This window comes from Dendrobates tinctorius, unplaced genomic scaffold (genome assembly GCF_039654945.1).
Source record: "Dendrobates tinctorius isolate UK_male_01 unplaced genomic scaffold, ASM3965494v1 ptg000035l, whole genome shotgun sequence".
NCBI lineage: Eukaryota > Metazoa > Chordata > Amphibia > Anura > Dendrobatidae > Dendrobates > Dendrobates tinctorius.
In genome coordinates this window covers 31,671,412-31,691,541 of record NW_027361703.1, presented here as the reverse complement: position 1 = coordinate 31,691,541, position 20,130 = coordinate 31,671,412, and positions in this window count along the sequence as shown.

Below are 20,130 nucleotides of genomic sequence, written 5' to 3'. Positions count from 1 at the left end.
ACCATCCATGGTCCGAAAACGTCTAGGCCCACATAGGTGAAAGGTGGTTCCATGGAAAGTCTATCTGTAGGTAGGTCGGCCATTTGTTGGCACAGTTGCTTTCCTCTCACTTTGCGACAGTGCACACAATCGTGAAGTATTTGTGCTACACGTCTCTTCATCCCGACAATCCAGAGGCCTGCAGACCGTAGAGTGCCCTCTGTAATTTGCCTGCCTTGGTGTTCAGCCCTTTCATGATGATGACGGATCAGTAAGACTGTAACGTGGTGTTTGTTGGGAATGATGAGAGGATTTTGCTCTGCGACACCGAAACGAGCCTGGCTTAAACGACCGCCAACCCTCAGTAAGCCGAAGCTGTCCATTACTGGGTTTAAATTGGCGAGGGGGCTTCTTAATGGAATCTGCTGTTTGTTATTTAAGCACTTCCATTCGGTGGCGAATTCGCTCTGTTGGAGGTGGCGTATAATGAGGGACTCACTACGGGAGATGTCCTCAGCAGAAAGAGGTCTGTGGCATACATGCCAGCGATGACAGTCCTTGTCTTTAAAGTCTGCACGATAACATCTGGCGATGTGCACTAACCTGGCAACAGTCCTGACGAGTCTTAACCAGCTGGAGAAACGTTCAAAACGTTGGCAGCCGAGGTTGGATGTTTTCTCAGCACTGGTGGTCAGGGTATGGACTTCAGTTCGGACATCTGGATCGTTGTCTGGATCTAGGATGCTGAAGTCTTCCTGGACACCTTCTTCTGACTGTCTCAGCAGGAACTCTGGACCTGTAAGCCAAGAAGAGTTAACGAAAGAAGATATAGACATGGGTCTGGTTGCAAGATCTGCTGGATTCAGCTCCGATGGTACGTAATGCCATTGTTCCGGTTTGGAGGATCTCCTGATCCTTTCGATGCGGTTACTGACATACACGTAGAATCGTCTCGATGTATTGTAGATGTAACCCAAAACGACCTTGCTGTCGGTGTAGAATTGGACCTCATCTATTTCGATACACAGTTCTTGTAGTATGAAGTCAGCAATTTCCACTGCCAAGACGGCTCCACAGAGTTCGAGTCTGGGGATGGTGTGGTCGGGCTTCGGGGCTAGCTTCGCCTTGCCGAACACCAATCCGACGTAGCTTTGCCCGCTGGCGTCCATCACCTTCAGGTATGCAACCGCCGCTATGGCTTCTGTGGAGGCGTCTGAAAAGACGTGGAGTTCTTTCCTTCCGCTAGAGGCAAGGGAGATTTTGGTGTAGCATCTCGGGATGTGAATATTGTTCAATCCGCACAACGACTGTTTCCAAGTTTCCCATTTTTTCTCTTTGTCGGAGGGGAGCGGGGTATCCCAATCCTTGACAGTTTCAGATAGTTGTCTCAACAAGGATTTGCCTTGTATGGTGATGGGCGCCACGAACCCCAGCGGGTCAAATAAGCTGTTCACTATGGAGAGGACACCACGTTTTGTGAACGGTTTGTCCGAGCAATTCACTTGAAACCCGAAGGAGTCGGCTGCGAGATCCCATCTGATGCCTAAGCTCCTCTGCACGGGTGGGCTGTCTAGCCCCAAGTCAATGTCCTTGAATCCAGGGGCGTGATCACCCGAATCAAAGGCTCTCATTACGGTCGGGCTGTTTGAAGCGATTTTATGAAGCCTGAGCCTTGCCTGGGCCAGCATACCTTGGGTCCTCTTGAGCAAATCAATGGCTGCTTCTTCGGTGGGCAGTGATTTGAGCCCGTCGTCTACATAGAAGTCTCTTTCAACGAAGTCTCTTGCGTCTGTGCCATACTCAGACTCTCCCTCTGATGCGGTCCTTCGTAGACCGTAGGTTGCTACTGCGGGTGAAGGGCTGTTCCCGAAGACATGGACTCTCATTCGGTATTCCACCATCTCTTTGTTGGTGTCGTTGTCCTTGAACCACAGGAATCTGAGGAAGTTCCGGTGGTCCTCCCTGACTAGGAAACAGTGGAACATCTGTTCGATATCGGCAGTGATGGCGACGAGTTCTTTCCTGAACCTCAGCAACACTCCTACTAAGTTGTTCGTCAGGTTGGGACCTGTGAGGAGGACATCGTTGAGTGATACGCCTCCATGTTTGGCGCTGGAGTCAAAGACAACCCTGATTTGGTTCGGTTTCCGTGGGTGGTAGACACCAAATAAAGGCAGATACCAGCACTCTTCGTTCTTCTTCACGGGAGGAGCGGGTTCCGCGTGGTTGTTGCGAAATATTCTGTCCATAAAGGCGACAATATGCTCCCTCATTTCAGGTTTGTGGTTCGTTGAACGTTGAAGAGAGTTGAATCTGTTCTGAGCTTGGTCTCGGTTGTTTGGCAGTCTTACCCTGGTGGATCGGAAGGGTAATGGAGAGACCCAGTGGTCGGTTTTGTCCTTAGAGAACTCACGGTCCATTATGTCGATGAATTCTCTGTCCTCCACTGACAAGGCTACTTTATCGTCGTCCTTGGTGATGTGAAAGACTGATCTTCCCAAGTTGTCGGTACGCAGAGAAGAAGCGATGTCAGGCAGCTGTATTGAGTCTGGGGGCTTCTCTTTCACTTCATAGTGATGAGGACATGGCCTTAGGCAGGTTGTGCGTCCGTCTCCATGGACGTAGGTCCTGAAGGAGTCGATTTCTGATCGATCAACGCACACGTTTCCTATGACTACCCATCCGAGGTCCAGTCTCTGGGCGTATGGTGCGTAGTCAGGTCCGTTGCACTGTTGTCGCACCTTGTGTACCCTCAGGTTGTCTCTGCCGAGCAGGAGTAGAATCTCCGCGTTGTTGTCCATAGGTGGGATGACGCTTGCGAGGTGCTTCAGGTGCGGCTGATGAAGTACAGCTTCTGGGGTAGGAATTTCACTCCTAAGGCTGGGTATTTGGTCACATTCAACTAGCGTTGGCAGAGGTATTTCAGTCTTCCCGTTGATAGGAGAAGCGATGAATCCCTGGGCTCTTCTGCCGCTAGTCTCTATGCGGCCTGAGCAGGTGTTCAAGGTGTAGGGCTCTGATGGTCCACTAATTCCGAAGGCTTCAAAGAATTTGGCTCCTGCCAGGGACCGGTTGCTTTGGTCGTCTATGATGGCATACACCTTCATTGCCTTTTCTGGATGTCCTTCGGGGTAAACCTTGATGAGGCATATTCGGGCGCAACATTTCTCCATGCGGCCCTCTCCACATACTTCTGAGCATGAGCAGGAGACAGTTGTGGCGGTGTCGGTCTGATTCTGTGGCTCCCCGCCATGACTTGGAGCGGGAGCGGTGGTGACTGCAGCCGGTGTGTCTCTAGCTATTCGGGTTGAGTGCATGGCTGAAACATGCTTTTCGCTGTGGCACTCCCCACACTTGACTGTGGATTTGCAGTCCTTGGCCATGTGCTCAAGTGATGCGCAGCATTTGAAGCAAACCCCGAGCTCTGTGAGGATCTTCTGGCGCTCCTGTAGGGTTTTGGATCTAAACCCTTTGCACTTGGTCAACGAGTGTGGCTTCTTGTGGATGGGACATTCACGATTAAAGGATTTATCTCGTGTTGAGACGATGTTCTGTTCGTCTGTGGGCGTTGCAGGTGACGGTAGCTCGGTCTTCCTAACGCTCACAGCTCTCTTAGTGTCTCTGCGTTTGTATGTGGTGTTTTCATACCTTGGCGCAGGAGTTGGTGCGGCTGTCGAAGCATTGGACTCTAGGAAGTCGAGGCTGGGGTCATTCCTCATCTGGGCCTGTTCATCGATGAACCTGCAGAAGTGGATGAATGGAGGGAAGGTAACGTCGTTCACTCTTTTGTATCTTGATACTGACATTGCCCACCTTTCCTGCAGGCTGTATGGCAGCTTCACCACGATCGGGTTTACTCCATGGGCTGAATCCAGATAGCACAGCCCAGACAGACGAGGGTCTCTTTTGGCGAGCTCCAGCTCCATTAGCAGGTCACTTAGGTCTTGCAGCTTGTGGACGTCTTTAAGGTTGATCTTTTGGAAATCCTGCAATCTCTTGAATAGGGCTTTCTCTATTGCCTCTGCGCTGCCAAAGGTGCGTTCCAGCCTTTGCCATGCGGCAGCGAGACCTGCTTCTGCTTGTCCCACGTGGACCGCTCTGAGGCTCCTGACACGGGTTGAAGAGCTTGGACCTAACCACTTTATCAGGAGGTCAAGTTCCTGTTCTTCAGTTAGGTTGAGATTGGCGATGGCTGCCTTAAAGGTTGCTTTCCAGGCCCTGTAGCTCTCTGCACGATCATCAAACTTCGTAAGACTGGTGTTGATTAGCTCTCTGCTCACCATGAACCTGGCGAACTCGGACATATCCAACTTCTCACCACTCGTTGCCACGACGACTCGTGATGCCCCTGGGGCGTATGGGCCGCCTGGTGTGAATGGATGAGCTGTTCCCGGATAGAACGATGTTGCTGCAGGGTTGAGCTGTGGTTTAGCCCTTGAAGAATCTGACGAATACCGCTTGAGCTGTGAAGGTGGGTCAGGAAACACTTGGTTGCCATCTTGTGGTGGTGACTGTGTTTGAGAAGGTATCTCTGGGTGACTGTCATTAATTAGCTCGGGTGCCTTCGAGGGTACTGGCACCTCTGGAAGTACGTTGGAGGTTTTGGTGTTGTCGACTTGGACGGTACTGTAGACCGGGGTTGCTACAGGTAGCTGGTTTAGTACATAGTCTTTCGTGCGATTGACTGGATCGTCTGATTCCAGTGGTGGCGAGTTAGCTGCATCAGGACCTTGGATCAACGCCTGCTCAAGTAGTCTCACTTTAGCTAGTGCGACCTCCTCTTCCATCTGTGACCGAAGAATCTTCAGCTGAGCCTCCGCTTCTGCTTCTGCTCTCTTGGCTTCCATGTCTGCTTCTGCCCTTTTTGCCTCTGCCTTAGCTTCTCTCTCAGTGAAAGAGCGTCTCACTCTGGATTCCTCTGCCTTTATGCGGGCCTCTAGTATCCTGTCGCTCATGGTTGAACTTCTTGAGGACGATGCCTTGGATGACCGAGAGGAACGTTTAGATGAGGTCGATCGGTGTGACCTGGTTTCTTGCAGGTGAGAGATACGGTGTTCAGCCTTGTTTATGGCCTGTTGGACCTTGGCGTCTCTCTCCTTGTCCGTCTCTAGCGCCTCACTGAGGTCTGGAGGAGCTTCATCAGAATTAAAATCTTTTAGAAGAGCGATGTACTTTGCTGATAGTCTCTTGTACCTTTCACGGGCGGTGTTCAGCCGCTCCATGACGGATTGCAAGCTTGCGGCGTTGCCTGATGAGGATTCGAGTCTTGACATATAAGAGGTGACGCATTCCCACTGTTCTTCCAGGTGATCACATAGCTCATCTTTCATATTGTGATAGTTTTCAAGCACCTTTATAGTTGGTTTGGCAGAACGTTTTGGTCGGGTGACTTGGTCTGCTTGAGATGTGGGGTCTGCCTCCTGGGCTTCATCGTGGACGGTATCAGGTTGTATTTGCACTGTTTCAGCAGTAGGGACCTGTCCGAGGTCTTTTTTGGCCATTTTGAATAAAGGTGTACTGTCTCTTTAAAAAATTCAACTTTTGAATCGGGGTCCGAAAATCGCTGTGCGGCTCTGCGGGAGGTCCCGGATGAGATTCCCAGAGTGGCTTTGGCGAAACTTGGGGGTTCGCGGATCGCTGATGCGCGGTAATGAGGTATGGAGTACTGCAGGCCTTTAGGAGCGATGTGGCCAGAAGGAAACAGCAGGTGCATAGACAGTCCTCATTAACAGTACGAGCAGAGTTATTGCAAGATGTGGCAGGTGGTGGAGCTACTTCTAGGCTTGTCCAGACGTGCACTGCAGCAGGCAGACTGGTGTGCGAGGCTTGTTGCTGGGCAGATTACACATAGGGAGACGGGGCAGATGGAGATCTGTAGCTGGGGTGCTGGGCTATAAGGAGGTTTTCTAGCTGCTTATGAGCTTTAAAAGTAGTCTTCTGACTTGTATGGGCCGGCAAGCTAGTCTTTTGACTGTTCTGTCCCCACTTAATGGCGATTAAAGGTATGCAGACATGTAAGTGAGAGAAGTTTCCTACCTTTGTGTATCCAATAAGCGAGGCAGACATGACCCTTAGCAGCTTCTCAGATAAGCATACACGCGTTGTGATGAAGAACAATGTTGGTTTATTCCGTAGATAACGATCCAAACATTACATTGAGTCTCTTGCATGGAGCTTGTCTCTGGAGTCGCTACTTGCGGGTCAAAAGACTTTGCTTCCTCAGCTCATGAGGGAGAACAGTTCTCTCAGGTAAGATGTCTGCCGATGACTGAGCAAACAGGAAGAGAAGAGGCTGAAGAGAAGCCCCTCCCCATAGGCTGAACAAGGAAAGACTGAGGAACTAAATGGTCTGGCCAGCAGATGGCAGCAGAGACAAGCGAAAAAACATAAATACATTTCTTTAACTAGAAACATGCATGGAACAGCACAACACCGATACCTTCTTTGGTTAACCTTAAAATAGTTATAAAAAAGGTTGCATGTGTAGAAGAGCAGTATTGTCTTGGCTGTCTTCAGTCAGGGTCGGAGGTCATCCATATGTATTGTAAAAAAAAAAGTGGCTGTGGGATGTATCCTCTTCCAGGGCTCCAGGACCGTGGTCATGGCTCGGGTGAACATAGAGAGGCTATACTGTGCCCCTTGAGGCATCATAGTCCAAATATATTGCTGGCCCTCGTGTGAAAACAAGCAGGTACTGGCTTGCAGCATGTAGAAATAAACTGAAGAAAGCATTGGCCAGGTCAATCACCGTGAACCATAGAAAAATAAATAGAATTGATAAAAACAAAACATAGTGTGTGGGTTTGGTACCATAGATGTGTTCAGTACTATAACTTCATTGACAGCACATAAGTCATGTATTATCCATAACTTCATAGAAATAATTGCAAATTATGAAATGGAGGGTAAATATTGCAATCTCCTTGGCAGCTGGGCTACTGGCTTCTGCCCCACCTTTACAAACTGGATTTTCAGCCTGCCAATATTGAATCTGGAATCAGTGCCATTAGTTCAACGCCCACATGATCTACAGATGTGTCCTGCAAAAAAAAAAAAGAAAAGACTACATACTTCTTCAGCAAGTAGATCAATGTCCCTGATCAATCTTCTGATTGCATCGGGACCCACCAGGAATTTGAGAGGAGTATCCTCAACCTCTGTCTGGGTGAGAGATGTTGTTTCTCTATTGTATTTTTGTGGGGGGGGCTGCAAGAGTATTTCAAATCTGAGATCCAGAAACTTTTTGTTACATTGGTGGAAGAAATTATCCACAGGTTCTCCTTTTCCCTGCATATTTCCAGGAGTCCTTGTGTGGAGTAGATTGTGTACAAAAGAATGAGCTTTGAGGCTTAAAAGATGATGATGATGATGATTATGTCCCCTCACCATATAACGATAAATACTGTAGATTATCAGTCTGAGCTATTTATTTCCTGTCTCCTCCTGTTCTGTTTAATTATATACCTCCATGTCATATTCATCTTTTTCTTCATTATTCTTTTCATAAATTACATTAATTAATAAAACTATAATGGATGCTGGACAGGATGTAGCACAAGACGTGCCGTCTATATAAATAGTTGGAAAGAAGGTACGGCTCTTTGGGTTGGTCATCTGACAGTCAGAACAAGTCTCACGATATTCTGCATTCTGCGTTTGACAGCTGGCACACGTCCAGTCATCTGGAATGTATATAGAAGTATAAATGAATGTAATGCAGATATTGCAACTGACATCTTCCTGTGTAAATATTTGTTTTGCACAAAATTCAGCAATCTTGTTATATTCCTCTCCTCATGCCTTTTTTCCTAACTTCCTCTGCCATCTTATAAAATGCTTCAGGGTCCTGTAACACCTCATAATACCTGAGGCTGGGACGCTGCTCTCCACTCATTAACACATTCTTCTATCCCTTCTTATCTAATGCTCCTCCCCTCGTGATCGGAGGGTTTCTTAACGTACATTTTCTTTCTCACTCCACTATGGGTCATATCTGTCTTATAGATATTGACTGACTGCTCCCACCCATTCTATCATCTGAATTCTGAGTATATCTGAAAAACATGTGTATGTGTGCGTCTTAAAACAAATTCTCACGGGGTTATGAACAGTTGGATATGTTACTGTAAAAGCTGTATGTACTCCTTATGTCCGAGTAAAGGGGTCTTCAGTGAACATAGTGATGTCTAGCTATCTTGAACACAGTAATACAGGGAATTAACCAACAACTAACACCAGAGTATTTCACAAATCTTGTGTATCCAGAAACTGCGTAGTATAAAAATACCTTATAAATTGTTAAAATTTCTGTTTCCTCAAAACTTTCGCTCTAAAATATTTCAAAGAAAACCATCTCATAGAGAAATGTAGTGACATTAGTAAAACAATAACTAAAAAGTAACAATAGACCTCGGATCTCACAGAGATAGCTGTACAAATCAAGCAATTACCATTCAAGTAATTCTCTTTCTACCTGAACCAACTAACCTTATAATTATAGTATGCAGAACAAAACCAGTTTATCCAATTCTCTAATTTCACAACATATATATGTATACACACATAGAATGCATTCAAAAATTTTAACCACATGCTAGTACGCCTCCTGCAAATTATACACACTACAAAAGACAAAAGACAATGAATTTAAAACTGGTACTGACATCAAATACTGCGAATCCTTGACACCAAAACAATTCGCAATTTACCTATCCATATGCCAGCCTGATTTGTAGAGGTGAAAAATCTACACCTGGGCAAACCATACTTTTCAGGGAGAGAGCAATCACTCAGTCACATCAACACGGTAATTGAAATTACCCTTCCACCCATATAACTTATGAACCTATGCTGCAGCTAAAACACCATCATCTTAGCCAGATGATGTCCGGTGGGAAACCCGCAAGAAGTCACCAACCACTTAGAGGTTGGAAAATCACTGAGAGTAATCAAGCCCCTACTCCCACTTGCCCACTGGGAGAGACACAGTTCAGACTTCTGCGATCATCGGTCAAGCCGAGAGCAGGACCGGAACCAGAGTGACAGTGAATTTGCTCAGTACGTCTCCCTATCTATATTTTTTTCCTTTTCAGGCTGGCTGAGGTAACAATCACGTATGCAAACAACCAAAACAGCAAAGCAGAGAGGCAAAGCAGATAAGGCAGACAATTAAACTTTTAGATTACCGTAATTATAAATATGCTTGAAGGGTTACTGTGTGTATACTATAAAACAACTTATTACACTCTATATTTTATATCCTCCGGACTGAATACAGATAATGTAGCGTGATTGTTAAACACTTTGCATTCAGGAAATGCAGCTGAAATAGCAGTCTAACCAGTATGGCAGTATATTCAATATGAGAGCTGCGGACAGGCGTGTCACAACAATGCATCAATACTTCAAACATAAAAAAAACTATTATGAATGTATTCCTTATCCCTTTCACTGTTCTTTTGTTACCAAGGCAACTAGGGCTGGGCTTTTTGTCACTTTAGGTATAGTAAATAGTGGTAATCACCTCTAGATAGGTGGTTGATATTTCAGCAGAGGGGGGAAAATTTAGTAATCACCTCTTTCCTTATAAACTACCGTGTCATTCACGTCACCGGGCCCAGTTTATACTGTGGGCGTATGGCCGGACATGAGCACCTATATGTGTATACATATACCTATAACTTCTTCGACCTTCTAAGGTCGGAACCAGGGTGATAACCCAGTGTGAACACCCCCTTTGTACTCTGCTCTGTTTTGTTTCTAGTAGCGCTAGTGCAGTATGAAATAGTTTTTATCAGATACTTGACAGATTCTAGACACACCCTCTGAATTGGTTAGACCGGACAATACACACAGACAATTAAGGAATTATATACCTGACCGGGTCCGTAGGCTCAGGACTTTCAAACGTGGTCAGTTTAAGGGTTCAGAGAAGACAGCCAACTATCTCCTCCCAGCCGGACGTGAATACAGAAGGTTAGGTAAGATGATATATTTTCTCACCAGGTCTCGAGCTGCAGTCTCGTCCCGCTGGAAAGACGTCCGTCCTGGGGGGAGATTTTGTTGCGGCTGTGATCATCTGGTATCGTCCTGAGCCCCACTGTTTGAGCGCCAACTGTTTGAGCGCCAACCCACCAACTGATGATTCTGTCACACTAAGGTGCGACCCGTCTTAATTGTCTGTGGCCGAATTGTAGCTTTGGCACAAGGTATACGTATACTCGAGAAAAGAATACACAAGACAAGAGGGTATCGTGTCAGTATGATTCTTCTCGAGTATACGTATACCTTGTGCCAAAGCTACAATTCGGCCACAGACAATTAAGACGGGTCACACCTTAGTGTGACAGAATCATCAGTTGGCTGCCCCACGTTGGGCGCCAACTGATGATTCTGTCACACTAAGGTGCGACCCGTCTTAATTGTCTGTGGCCGAATTGTAGCTTTGGCACAAGGTATACGTATACTCGAGAAAAGAATACACAAGACAAGAGGGTATCGTGTCAGTATGATTCTTCTCTGTCTTTAATCAAACGTGTACAGCTTTTATAACAGAATTTGAGCTAAATCATCAGTTACATCATGGACATGTTTCCAGTTACTATTTGCTTTTCCCAGGTCGCTACACAATCATTATGTACATTTCTGGGTTACCGTTTACTGCTCCCATATTGCTAAACAATACTTATATACACAAGTATTGTTTTCTAGCTTGGCTTACCCTGGTCCACCCAGTTTATTCAATATTTGATGAAGCTTAGGTGAGTGATACCATACAGAAACAACTCTAAGAAAATATAAGAAAATCAGAAGTATCTTAAAGCAACATGATCCCAATATCCAGCAAAGCGTCCATATAGTGATACAGTTTTGATTCTTGTATATATTCATGTGCCATATATTCTTCCCTTAACATGACCTCCAACCCCGCCATCTACATCTCTGAAGTGGCGTCAGCACAATCTACACTTGTTCCTGTGTTCCTGTGGCTCAGTCCCATCAGTTTATCCCCTGATGTGTGTCCGGCAAGGTCTCCTGCTCTATCCACATTCCCATAACCAGTAGTGGGAATGAGGACAGAGCTGGCGAACTTGCCGGACAAACATCAGGGGATCAACTGACGGGACTGAGCACCAGTAACACAGGAACAAGTGTAGATTGTGCTGACGCCACTTCAGAGATGTAGCTGGCGGGGTTGGAGGCCAGGGTAAATAGTAGAGACAGTGGAGCCAGAGGCCTAAGTGGAGCATGGTTAGAATCAGTAGTAGTCAACAACCTCCATAAAAACCGCTGCCCATTGGCCTCTGCATGCGGCATGCGTAATCCTGGGCTCCAACAGCGTCAGTTGGTGTTCAGAAGTGTCATCTCCACAGAGCCAAACACATTCATTCAAGTGTTAGTGGGGTTCAGCACTGCCAGCTGTTCCCCTGCTGTGGAGATGGCAAGTCTCCTGCTGCCTACACTTGCCAAAATCCAGTAGGCCCCAGCCTGCTCCACGCCTGATCCTGGGCTCCAACAGCGTCAGTTGGTGTTCAGAAGTGTCATCTCCACAGAGCCAAACACATTCGTTCAAGTGTTAGTGGGGTTCAGCACTGCCAGCTGTTCCCCTGCTGTGGAGATGGCAAGTCTCCTGCTGCCTACACCTGCCAAAATCCAGTAGGCCCCAGCCTGCTCCACGCCTGATCCTGGGCTCCAACAGCATCAGTTGGTGTTCAGAAGTGTCATCTCCACAGAGCCAAACACATTCGTTCAAGTGTTAGTGGGGTTCAGCACTGCCAGCTGTTCCCCTGCTGTGGAGATGGCAAGTCTCCTGCTGCCTACACCTGCCAAAATCCAGTAGGCCCCAGCCTGCTCCACGCCTGATCCTGGGCTCCAACAGCGTCAGTTGGTGTTCAGAAGTGTCATCTCCACAGAGTCAAACACATTCGTTCAAGTGTTAGTGGGGTTCAGCACTGCCAGCTGTTCCCCTGCTGTGGAGATGGCAAGTCTCCTGCTGCCTACACCTGCCAAAATCCAGTAGGCCCCAGCCTGCTCCACGCCTGATCCTGGGCTCCAACAGCGTCAGTTGGTGTTCAGAAGTGTCATCTCCACAGAGCCAAACACATTCGTTCGAGTGTTAGTGGGGTTCAGCACTGCCAGCTGTTCCCCTGCTGTGGAGATGGCAAGTCTCCTGCTGCCTACACTTGCCAAAATCCAGTAGGCCCCAGCCTGCTCCATGCCTGATCCTGGGCTCCAACAGCGTCAGTTGGTGTTCAGAAGTGTCGTCTCCACAGAGCCAAACACATTCGTTCGAGTGTTAGTGGGGTTCAGCACTGCCAGCTGTTCCCCTGCTGTGGAGATGGCAAGTCTCCTGCTGCCTTCACCTGCCAAAAGCAACAGGCCCCAGCCTGCTCCTCACCTAATCCTGGGCTCCAACAGCGTCAGTTGGTGTTCAGAAGTGTCGTCTCCACAGAGCCAAACACATTCGTTCGAGTGTTAGTGGGGTTCAGCACTGCCAGCTGTTCCCCTGCTGTGGAGATGGCAAGTCTCCTGCTGCCTTCACCTGCCAAAAGCAACAGGCCCCAGCCTGCTCCTCACCTAATCCTGGGCTCCAACAGTGTCAGTTGGTGTTCAGAAGTGTCGTCTCCACAGAGCCAAACACATTCGTTCGAGTGTTAGTGGGGTTCAGCACTGCCAGCTGTTCCCCTGCTGTGGAGATGGCAAGTCTCCTGCTGCCTTCACCTGCCAAAAAGAACAGGCCCCAGCCTGCTCCTCGCCTAATCCTGGGCTCCAACAGCGTCAGTTGGTGTTCAGAAGTGTCATCTCCACAGAGCCAAACACATTCGTTCGAGTGTTAGTGGGGTTCAGCACTGCCAGCTGTTCCCCTGCTGTGGAGATGGCAAGTCTCCTGCTGCCTTCACCTGCCAAAAGCAACCGGCCCCAGCCTGCTCCTCACTTAATCCTGGGCTCCAACAGCGTCAGTTGGTGTTCAGAAGTGTCATCTCCACAGAGCCAAACACATTCGTTCGAGTGTTAGTGGGGTTCAGCACTGCCAGCTGTTCCCCTGCTGTGGAGATGGCAAGTCTCCTGCTGCCTTCACCTGCCAAAAGCAACAGGCCCCAGCCTGCTCCTCGCCTAATCCTGGGCTCCAACAGCGTCAGTTGGTGTTCAGAAGTGTCATCTCCACAGAGCCAAACACATTCGTTCGAGTGTTAGTGGGGTTCAGCACTGCCAGCTGTTCCCCTGCTGTGGAGATGGCAAGTCTCCTGCTGCCTTCACCTGCCAAAAGCAACAGGCCCCAGCCTGCTCCTCGCCTAATCCTGGGCTCCAACAGCGTCAGTTGGTGTTCAGAAGTGTCGTCTCCACAGAGCCAAACACATTTGTTCGAGTGTTAGTGGGGTTCAGCACTGCCAGCTGTTCCCCTGCTGTGGAGATGGCAGTCTCTCCTGCTGTCTCCGCATTCCAAATACAGTAGGCCTCTGCCTACACCCTCCTATTTCCTGGGCTTCAACACAGCCAGTTGTAGCTCGGAAGTGCCGTCCACACGGAAAGAGACACTTGCTCCCGTGTCTCAGTGGGGTTCAGTAACGTCAGCTGATCCCCTGCTGTGTGGATGGCAGTCTCTCCTGCTGTCTCCACATTCCAAATACAGTAGGCCTCTGCCTACACCCTCCTATTTCCTGGGCTTCAACACAGCCAGTTGTAGCTCGGAAGTGCCGTCCACACGGAAAGAGATACTTGCTCCCGTGTCTCAGTGGGGTTCAGTAACGTCAGCTGATCCCCTGCAGTGTGGATGGCAGTCTCTCCTGCTGTCTCCACATTCCAAATACAGTAGGCCTCTGCCTACACCCTCCTATTTCCTGGGCTTCAACACAGCCAGTTGTAGCTCGGAAGTGCCGTCCACACGGAAAGAGACACTTGCTCCCGTGTCTCAGTGGGGTTCAGTAACGTCAGCTGATCCCCTGCTGTGTGGATGGCAAAGTCTCCTGCTGCCTACACAGTCGTACCACTACTGATTTTTAACCGTGCTCCAATTAGGCCTGTGGCTCCACTGTCTATCGTATTTCCCCTGTCCTCCAACCCTGCCAGTTACAGCTCCGAAGTGGCGTCTGCACAATCCACACTTGTTCCTGTGTTACAGGTGTTCAGTCCGGTCAGTTAATCCCCTGATGTGTGTCCGGCAATGTCGCCTGCTCTGTCCATGTGGACAGAGCAGGCGACATTGCCGGACACACATCAGGGGATTAACTGACCGGACTGAACACCTGTAACACAGGAACAAGTGTGGATTGTGCAGACGCCACTTCGGAGCTGTAACTGGCGGGGTTGGAGGACAGGGGAAATACGAAAATCAGTGAAGCCACAGGCCTAAGTGGAGCTTGGTTAAAATTAGTAGAAGTCTACAACCGATCTTAAAATTTCTTCAATGCAGCCTCAGCCTGCTCCGTGCTTGTCCCTGGGCTTCAACACAGCCAGTTGTTGCTCTGAAGTGCCGTCTTCACAGAGTAAAACACTAGCTCCTGTGTTTGTGGGGTTCAGTAACGTCAGCTGTTCCCCTGCTGTTTGATGGCAATCTGTCCTGCTGCCTCCCAATTGACAGCACATCAGGCCTCAGCCTGCTAAGTGCTTGTCCTGGGCTCCAACATCGCCAGTTGCTGCTCATAACTGACTTTGGCACGGGTACTCCCTCCTGCCCAGCTTGGTTCCAGCCCTGCCTGCTGTTTCCGGGAAGTGTCAATGTCAGTTTGCCACCCCAAGTTGCCATGTCGTGTTGCGGTTGGGTTAGCCGAGGCTAGGGTGCCAGCAGTTTAGGTGCTTCCTATGTGGACTGCGGGTTCTGATAAGAAAGGCTTGTTCCGTAGTGCCAGTAGGACAAGCACCCCCTGTAGGACTGTGTGATTCGGTAACTGCGGCCAGCTTGCGGCATGCCAACTTTGCTTTTCAGGGATAACTTCTGCTACCCCTCCGGGTTCCAGCACCGTCAGCTGGTTCTCGTCAGAGCCTTTGGCCTAGGTGCCTCCATCTCGGTATCCGAGTTCCGGCAACGTCTGCTGGTCCTTGGTAGTGCTTTGTAGCACAGGTACCTCCTGCTTAATAACCGGGTTCCAGCACCGTCAGCTGGTCCTCGGTTGTGCCATTGGCTCTTATTCCTTCTGCTGCCCCTCCGGGTGCCAGCACTGTCAGCTGGTCCTCGCTATTTCCATTTGCTCTTGCAGCTTATGCTACCCCTCCGGGTTCCAGCACCGTCAGCTGGTTCTCGTCAGAGCCTTTGGCCTAGGTGCCTCCATCTCGGTATCCGAGTTCCGGCAACGTCTGCTGGTCCTTGGTAGTGCTTTGTAGCACAGGTACCTCCTGCTTAGTAACCGGGTTCCAGCACCGTCAGCTGGTTCTCGTCAGAGCCTTTGGCCTAGGTGCCTCCATCTCGGTATCCGAGTTCCGGCAACGTCTGCTGGTCCTTGGTAGTGCTTTGTAGCACAGGTACCTCCTGCTTAGTAACCGGGTTCCAGCACCGTCAGCTGGTCCTCGGTTGTGCCATTGGCTCTTATTCCTCCTGCTGCCCCTCCGGGTGCCAGCACTGTCAGCTGGTCCTCGCTATTTCCATTTGCTCTTGCAGCTTATGCTACCCCTCCGGGTTCCAGCACCGTCAGCTGGTTCTCGTCAGAGCCTTTGGCCTAGGTGCCTCCATCTCGGTATCCGAGTTCCAGCAACGTCTGCTGGTCCTTGGTAGTGCTTTGTAGCACAGGTACCTCCTGCTTAGTAACCGGGTTCCAGCACCGTCAGCTGGTCCTCGGTAGTGCCATTGGCTCTTGTTCCTTCTGCTGCCCCTCCGGGTGCCAGTACCGTCAGCTGGTTCAAGAGGACAAAGAACAGGAAGACAACCACCAAGATGCAGAACAACAAGAGAGAGAAGACAAAAAAGCATAAAAAAACAAAGCAGAAGAACATTAAGCATAAGACTAATACTCTGAGCAAATGATATTATCTTATTTATAAGCAGAAGAAGACTAAGCAGTGTATGGGGGTGAGTCCGTTCCTCCTCGTGGTGTCCCTGGAAAAGGCCTGCTGCTGCAGGCCAAACTGAACGCGGACAAATCCTGTTGTAAATCTTTTGTGACAGGCAGAACGGAAGGTGTAAACTTCTAACTTTTCTAGATAACAACTACAGGAATGCCTGACACAAACAAGAATATGATGAAGAAGAATAGGAAGAAGATGAAGAAGTTGAATATGTAGAATAATAATTGTTGAATAAGAAGAATATGAAGAATGTAAGAAAAGGAAGAAGAAGAAGAATGTAAAAAAAGGAAGTAGAAGAATTTAAAAAAAGGAAGAAGAAGAAGAATGTAAAAAAAGGAATAAGAAGAATGTAAAAAAAGGAAGTAGAAGAATGTAAAAAAAGGAAGAAGAAGAAGAAGAAGGTAAAAAAAGGAAGAAGAATAAGAAAGAAGAAGAAAGAAGAAAGAAGAAGAAGACATACATGTCTGGCAAAATATAAATGAGGCTAACATAGTCAATATCTTTGTAACTCCTAACGTCTTTAAAAAAAAAGTTTAATTCCTGCTATTCCATTTGATTGGGCTAAACCTCTATGGCTTTAATGTCTCCTCCACCTCCCACAATACATTCTACATTATTCTTAGTTGTTTTTCTTCATGTAGAATTAACCTACAAGGAAAGAAAGGGGTTTTTTTAATTCCGATATTTTGGCCCCATTGACTTGCATTGGTTCCCGGTATCGGAATCGGCGATACCGATACTTTTTTTTAAGATCGGCCGATCCATTCCGATCCGATATTTTCAAGTATCGGCTGGTATCGCTCAACTCTAGTGCTGACTATAACTCTAATTCCCTATCCACTTGCGTAAAATCAGAGGGAAGGGGTTTCATAATGAGTCAGTCACCAGAATCATACATCCATCACCATTCACACATAGCAAGTATAGTCTATACTAGCACATGGGCGAGTGGCCATTCGGGCCTTTTATAGCCATGCGCTTCCGAGACCTTCCAGACCTCTGAGATGGGCCAATCAGATCAGGACAAGGACCTGAGCACGTGACCCCCGATCTCCACTGGCAGATCGTCTCGTGGGCATGCCCAGTAGCGCGGCGTGAGGACTTAGCCTCTGGAGTGGTTTCCTGCAAAGCAGGTTGCGCTACCATTGCAGGTCCAGAGGTGGCAGCAACATCCAGACCCAGAGAACTGGTCTGAGCAGGGCGCCTGGATCACCGAGATTGCTGTCCAGGTGCCTGAGCGGTTGGAAAGGAATGGGAGACAGCTGCATGTATGGCTCTGAATTCCCGCTGTGCAGCTGCAGGAATCCGATGCCTAACACTTAGAGTCGGAAAATCTCCGGGGGTAGGTGAGACCCAGAACATGATCAGGGCCGAATTTTCCGGTGTCTGATCATGTAATCGCCGTTATTCGGTGAATAACGGCAATCACAAAAAAAAAAAAGTGTGCCCACTGTTTCTATGATTTCTCTCTCTTTTGACATGCTGTACATGTTATAGGAGAGAAAAATGATGCCCCCCTCCCTCCTAAGACCATCCGATACCGCCGCCATCCCCTGTCCCTCCTGATCTGTCCCCCGGGCCGGCCTCATCAACATGGGAAAAAAATGGCCGGCGCATGGGCACTGTGGCTGTCGAGTTCTCCTGGCCAGAACCAGGCAACAATAAGAAATTTTTCCTATTGGTTCCAAATCTCCCTTTGTTACCCCCTTAGTCATATAAAACTTTATATATATATATATATATATATATAATTGAATGTGTGTGTGTGTGTATCACCAACCAATCACAAAGCATCTTTCATTTCATCAGAGCCGTTTAAAAGAAGCTGAGCTGTGTTTGGTTGCTATGAGCAACAGTTTTCTCACTCCACGAAAACACCTCAGCAGACAGTGACTGGGTGGGAGAAATCTAGCATCCCTGGGAACATAAGCTCCCAGCCATTGCCTGCCCCCCAAAAAGGAGCAGAGACCACATGACAGAAATGAATCACCCCCTCCCTTCCCATATACCCATAACACATCCTCCATCCCATAGGCACATCTTCCCTCTTAAAGGGATCTCCGGTATGGAAGTTAGGGCAAATCCCTCAGCGCTCTGATTCTGACCCCAGAGTTCTATTAAAGGGATCATTGGTATGGAAGTCAGGGCAAATCCATCCAGCAATTTGGTTTGACCGCAGGCCTCTCTTAAAGGGATCTACGGTATGGAAGTTAGGACCGTTCCACTCAATGCTGTGGTTCTGACTCCAGGGCCTCTTAAAGGGATCCCCGGTATGGAAGTGAGGGCAAATCCACTCTGCGCTTTGGTACTGACCCCAGGCCTCTCTTAAAGGAATCCCCAGTATGGAAGTTAGGGCCATTTCACTTAGCACTCTGGTTCTGACCCAGGCTGACGGGATGATGTGGGATATTAGGGGTAGTAGTCCGGTGGCTCTGGCTGACGGGATGATGTGGGATATTAGTAGTCCGGTGGCTCTGGCTGACAAGACGATGTGGGATATTAGGGCTAGTAGTCTGGTAGCTCTGGCTGATGGGATGATGTGGGATATTATAGTGAATGTGGTTGAGGAGTGGGCGGGGCTATACATTCAGCTTTATATATATACAGTAGATATAATCATTATAATTTGTTATAACTATCCGTAGTTAGTTACTATGCCCAGGCAGCGCCGGGCTCTTCAGCTTATATATATATATTCCATTCTTTGCAGTTGGGGTTGTGTTAGAGTTAGAATTGTTTTTAGTTTCAAAAGTTAAAAAAAAAAATAACAATATGACGGCTAATGCTGAACTCAAGTACTCGCTACTCTAGTCTGAGTGCTCGGGTATGCACGGAGTATCGCGGATCCCCATGTTTGTTTTTTGGTGTCTAACAGCTGCAAAACATGCGGGGCTGGGATTCAAACATGTCACTTGGGCACCCGCGTTATTCGGTGCATACTCGAGCACCCGATGCAAACTGGAGTAACAAGCACTTGCACTCAACACAGACAACATATTCTATATGACAACCTAATGTTATCAAATTCTGTGTTGTACCTGTGGATTCAAAATGCTCATTATACCCCTAGATAAAATTGTTGATGCGTGTGATTTCCAAAATGGGGTTACTTGTGGGCGGTTTCCATTGTTTAGGCACATCAGGGGCTTTCCAAATGTGACATTGCGTCCGCTAATTATTCCAGCAAATTTTACATTCAAAAAGTCACATGGCGCTCCTTCCCTTCCGAACCCTGCAATGCACCCAAACAGAAGATTTCCCCCACAAATAAGGTATCGGCGTATTCAGGAGAAAACGCACAACAACTTTTGGGGTCCATTTTCTACTGTTACTATTTGTGAAAATAAAGTTTGGGTCTAAAGTAAATTGTTTTGTGAAAAAAATGAAATATTCATTTTTCCTTCCACATTGCTTCAGTTCCTGTGAAGCACCTGAAAGGTTAATAAACTTCTTGAATGTGGTTTTGAGCTCCTTGAGGGGTGCAGTTTTTATAATGGTGTCACTTTTGAGTACTCTGTCCTATAGACCCCTCAAAGTCACTTTAAATGTGAGGAGGTCCCTAAAAAAATAGTTTTATAAATTTTATTGGAAAAATGAGAAATCATTGGTCAAATTTTAACCCTTCTAACTTCCTAATAAAAAAATAAGTCTCAAAAATTGTACTGATGTAGACATGCGAGAAATGTTATTTATTGACTATTTTGTGTGACATCTCTGTTTTAAGAATTAAAAGTTTAAAATTGTGAAATTTTCATCAAATTTATGTTTTTCTTCCACACGTAAACGCAAGTCATATCAAATAATAATGATCTTTATTTTTATACAGCGAAATATATTCTGCAGCGTTTTACAGTTTGCACACATTATCATCACTGTCCCCAATGGGGCCCACAATCTAAATTCCCTATCAGTATGTCTTTGGAATGTAGGAGGAAACCAGGGTACCTGGAGGAAACCCACACAAACACGGGGAGAACATACAAACTCCTTGCAGATGTTGTCCTTGGTGGGATTCAAACCCAGGACTCCAGTGCTGCAATGCTATCCACCGAGCCACCGTGCTGCCCTGCTTCACTATCATGAAGTACAATGTCACGAAAAAAAAACAATCTCAGAATCAATAGGATACATTGAAGCGTTCCAGAGTTACAGCCT